This window comes from Xenopus laevis, chromosome 7L, assembly GCF_017654675.1.
Source record: "Xenopus laevis strain J_2021 chromosome 7L, Xenopus_laevis_v10.1, whole genome shotgun sequence".
NCBI lineage: Eukaryota > Metazoa > Chordata > Amphibia > Anura > Pipidae > Xenopus > Xenopus laevis.
The window spans coordinates 110,574,423-110,579,422 of NC_054383.1; the positions used below are offsets into that span (position 1 = coordinate 110,574,423).

At 48.5% G+C, this 5,000-nt stretch overlaps 4 non-coding genes across 4 annotated transcripts; 3 read left to right on the forward strand and 1 right to left on the reverse strand.

Annotated features, from left to right (window-relative positions):
- The first annotated feature begins 1,576 nt into the window (after positions 1–1,576).
- On the forward strand, positions 1,577–1,648 carry trnap-cgg. Its single transcript has one exon. It is a non-coding gene; the product is annotated as a tRNA-Pro (tRNA).
- A 353-nt stretch (positions 1,649–2,001) lies between these two features.
- On the reverse strand, positions 2,002–2,075 carry trnan-guu. The gene has a single exon. It is a non-coding gene; the product is annotated as a tRNA-Asn (tRNA).
- An 865-nt stretch (positions 2,076–2,940) lies between these two features.
- On the forward strand, positions 2,941–3,022 carry trnal-aag. The gene has a single exon. It is a non-coding gene; the product is annotated as a tRNA-Leu (tRNA).
- A 1,319-nt stretch (positions 3,023–4,341) lies between these two features.
- trnas-gcu lies at positions 4,342–4,423 on the forward strand. Its single transcript has one exon. It is a non-coding gene; the product is annotated as a tRNA-Ser (tRNA).
- The last annotated feature ends 577 nt before the right edge of the window (positions 4,424–5,000 follow it).

A 5,000-nucleotide genomic window follows, 5' to 3' on the forward strand; every position in this document is an offset into this window, starting at 1 on the left:
GCAATAGAAAACCTCCAGTCAAAAGCAGCCTAAATAATGTGCGTGTCTGTCATCTCTCACAGGAAATGTCACAACACTGACTACAGCTGAACTCTGCTGCAGCTTGAAAACCCCGCCCATCCCTGCCTGATTTTTTACTGCCCATGGAATCACTTCTACCTCGCTGCTGACACTGACTTATAACATAAATATGACACAAACCATCAAGATCAGTTGCCCAAAATCACAATAATTTAGTAGTAGCCACAACTTCCAATTAATAACACATATCTAATATACAACATATATATATATATACAATATGTACAAGCAAGGCAAACAGGAAACATGGAGCAAACAGGAGAAAACTTAGCCTAACAGGAAAAACATTCCCCACATTCCCTTCCTTGCAGACAGACAAGTCAAAAGCAAGGCCAAGCTAGTCTTACCAAGCTGAAAGATCCAAACTACAAATGCCTTCTCTTTGTACACATCTCAGCACTCAGAAAGGTCACTGCTGCGCTGCTATTGCTCTCTTCCCAATCTTAAAGGAGGTGAAATCACACACAGCAAGAAGTATGCCCCCCCCCACAAAAAGAACAGCTGAAACGGACGCTAGCAAGAAAGTTTCATTCTTCACGACTGCAAGCAGGGCAACTGCCAGAACTCAACCCGCCATGGAAGCCCAATCACAATCTTTTCCCCTCACTCCTGACCCCTACTGCTTAGGTCATGGCCCATTTGCTAATTTTGCTACTCTCTCTACAAAGAGCTGTAGCGCCACACTCACAGACCGAGCCTTTACTATGGAACTGACGCACCCACACTGCGCTATCCTTAAATCTGCCAAAAAGATTATGAGCCATTTGGAAAACCACCTCACTCCACTAGTTCCCACTTATCAAGATGATCTTCACGCACGCTCCGTGCTGTCTGCCCGTCACAGAGAAGCTGGCGGATAGCACAAGCAAGCCTGAGAAACCCGCGCATGATGACGTGCCCAAATTACATAATTAACACAGCCCTCCCCTATGGCCACCCCATCTTCTCAGTGACTTCTCTGTAGAAAAAAAACACAGTAAAAAATAAGGACCCCCCACGCCCGCCCTGCCGGCCTGCACCCGCATACAAGCCACAGAGAATCAAAGAAGGGAGGGAGAGCAGATAAAAATACCAAATTAACAAATGGACCCAAAAGTTATTAAACAAAATGTTTTATTCAATTTTAACACAAAAGGAATTGATTAAGACTTAGTTCAAAAGTATGGTATATGTCCCCTTTAAGGAAAAATGAGGACTGCTAAGCCAGTGTGTTCTGCACAACTTAGTTAGATATAGAATTCCATGAATTTGTGAAGTCATAAGGCCGGGCAGTGTTTCGGAAAGTAGCGTCTGCTTGCATAGAGAGTATAATAAATGGACAATGCACGTTAGTCATCAAGAGGGCAAGGTCCGTGCTCTTTCTTGCTCTGATCTAACATGTTGACCGTTACTAGTGCTAGCAGGAACCAGACTGCAGTCCAACCAAACACTGCGGGCCCACCTTGCATCGTACAGAAAGCACTGATGGTTTCAACCGACACGGCAGCCAAGATCTGGCTCGTTGGTCTAGGGGTATGATTCTCGCTTCGGGTGCGAGAGGTCCCGGGTTCAAATCCTGGACGAGCCCGTTTAAAAAAATAAATAAAAAGCAAACCACGCGTGTGTTTCGCTGAAGTTCGGATTTCGTGTGACAAGCCTCAGCCGAGAGCCAAAGCAGTCCTGTTGGCTCAAAAAAGCAGTTAAGTTAAACGTCTGTCTCTCTGCTTTTGGCAGCAGACAAGGTGCCCAATTTTGACAGACCCGTCGCGATCCAATAGGAATGCTGGAGAGTCTGCAAAATCTGCCCCCCCACTGAACCCACATGGTCAGGCAATACGGCACGCCAGGGATTGCAATAAACTCCCGGCAAAAGAAGAGAGAGCCACCGTTTATCGATGCATTGCTAGAATCTTTCACAGCACAAAAACAGCAGGGAAAAGACGTCCTTGGGTGGGCTCAAACCACCAACCTTCCGGTTAACAGCCGAACACGCTAACCGATTGCGCCACAGAGACGACGGCTGCCGTGACCGTGGGGAATCTGCAGAAATTCAATCTTGCTCAACCGTGGAACAATGCGTTATTCACCGAGGATTGCCTCTACAAAGGAGGCCTCTGGGTTCGAATCCCATCCTCGTCGTGTGCTGCGTTTCATCCTCTTGCTGATTGAGTGCGTGATTTAGATGTTTCATCGACTCTTGTTGGCTTGTATAGCATGTAGAATAAAATTGCTGCGCTGCGCAGCGTGCCCACACGTTGGAGAAGTCGGGGCAGGCTTGTGACCTCTGCCAGCGGTTGAAAACGAGAGGTAAGGCGGCTACGGCTACTTTCCGAGGCAGTAGAAGATGTTTGGGTGGAGTTTGGAGTTCAGTTTTTCAAAATACGCTCCACTGGAGCATCAACTCTTGGTGGATCCTCCAAAATCTCGAGCTGTTCATGTGGGAAAAGATGCAAGTTGGTAACATTTGCCTTTGCATCCGTTCCCCATCCTCTACTCCGTACCGGGATCTTTATATCTATCTCTTCTCTGAATGGGTAGGAAAGCTGATTGCTTTTGGTTGTAGAGGTGAGTTCAGGCAGATCCACTTAAGGTGCTGGACTAAGTGGCCGGTTTCTCTGGGGCGTTGGCTTGCGCCCCAACGCTTTAAAAAAAAAAGTCATTAAAACAAACTTAAAAGCAACCAAAACAATGTCCCTGATCCTGTACTCTGACTGCCCTGAAAATGCTCTGCCCCTTTTTCCATGCACTGCTGACACACAGCCCACGCACTTCTGACACACAGTCAACAAAGTTTCCCCCAAAATAAAAGTCTAGAAATAAGAAACCTTGCCTGTTTATTCCTAGCAGTGTGGAGAGGGGCAAGCTTGCGTCAAAGGTAGATGGTAGTGTGGCCGAGCGGTCTAAGGCGCTGGATTAAGGCTCCAGTCTCTTCGGGGCGTGGGTTCGAATCCCACGCTGCCAAGCTTTTGTGCATAAAGGAACACTCCAAACGCCCTGTTACACAACTACAGTTCCACCTTTGTGTGAACAGCATAACTGGGGCAATGTGACTTGTCAAATTACCGGTCGGCGTGGTTTACAAGAGCTTGGTAAACGCCATAAGGTAAGATGTGTGTTCCTTTGCATATTCCTCTGTCGGCTCAGAAGGCAGAAGCCTAATGCTAGAAGCAGCCATCTCCTAAGCCCCTGGAATTCAGACAGGTACTTTAAGAGAACTGCCCCTGGGACTGCATACAAAATCGGAAAGAAAAAAAAAACGAAACCTTGCGCAGGGGCCGGTTTGGAGAAGAGAGCTTTTTCCTGGTGACCGTGACCATAGAACTGTAGGTGCTGTCATCGTGGATCAGAAGCTCCCAAATACCCGCCCCGGCTGCGGGTTCTTTATTTCACAGTATTTGTAAAGCCACAGAGACGACGGCTGCCCGGCTGCCGTGACCGTGGGGAATCTGCAGAAATTCATCTTGCTCAACCGTGGAACAATGCGTTATTCACCGAGGATTGCCTCTAAAAAGGAGGCCTCTAACCTAAACTCCTCAGGACCTGTTTGGCGTGTGCACAGGCTGCGCCACAACGCCACTACTGTGGTTTGCGGCCATCGGGTGGCATGGACCGGTAGCAGAGTGGCGCAGGGGAAGCGTGCTGGCCCATAACCCAGAGGTCGATGGATCGAAACCATTCTCGGCTAAAGATTTTTGCCGGGCAGGTTAGAACCCAGGATCTGAGTTTAAATCCATTGTCAAGAGCAAATTAGGGTTTTGAGGCAAACGGTTTTGCGGCCAAATGGTGGTGGGCCAATTGATTTCTCCTGCTGCAAATGTGTTAACCACCAAGGATTGCCTCTACAAATGAGGCATCTTATTTTATCTACTTAGGACAGAAGGTAAGGCGCCGTATTCAGGCGAGGCGGCAGTCCTCTCCATCGCAAGCGGTGTGGTAGGCGATGTGCACTGGGCGCTTTTCCGAAGGCTGGCAAGGCATAAACCGTGCTGGAAGAGCTATCGCCCCCTACTAAGTGCCACACACAGCACGAATACCTTGGTGCGTGGCGTGCGGGCAGCATAGTGGCACAAAGGAAGCATGCTGGGCCCATAACCCAGAGGTCGATGGATCGAAAGCATTTTCCGCTAGAGGTTTTTTTTTGCCAGGCTGGAAATACGACCTAGAATCTGGGTTTTCGATCCGGTATCTAGAGCAAATAAAGGAGGCTTTCCATCAAATGGTCTTGCGGCCGAATGGTGGCTGGTCCGCTGCGTTTGAGATCGATATCCCAGCCTGACCAGAGACGAGGTGGCCGAGTGGTTAAGGCGATGGACTGCTAATCCATTGTGCTCTGCACGCGTGGGTTCGAATCCCATCCTCGTCGTGTGCTGCGTTTCTCTTGCTGATTGAGTGCGTGATTTAGCTGTTTCATCGACTCTTGTTGGCTTGTATAGCATGTAGAATAAAATTGCTGCGCTGCGCAGCGTGCCACACTGTTGGAGAAGTCGGGGCAGGCTTGTGACCTCTGCCAGCGGTTGAAAACGAGAGGTAAGGTGGCTACGGCTTCTGAGGCAGGTAGAAGATGTTTGGTGGCAGTTTGGAGTTCAGTTTTTCAAAATACGCTCCACTGGAGCATCAACTCCTGGTGGATCCTCCAAATCTCGAGCTGTTCATGTGGAAAAAGATGCAAGTTGGTAACATTTGCCTTTGCATCCGTTCCCCATCCTCTACCTCCGTACCGGATCCTTTATATCTATCTCTTCTCTGAATGGGTAGGAAAGCTGATTGCTTTTGGTTGTAGAGGTGAGTTCAGGCAGATCCACTTAAGGTGCTGGACTCTAAGTGGCCAGTTTCTCTGGGGGCGTTGGCTTGCGCCCCAACGCTTTAAAAAAAAAAAGTCATTAAAACAAACTTAAAAGCAACCAAAACAATGTCCCTGATCCTGTACTCTGACCTTGGCC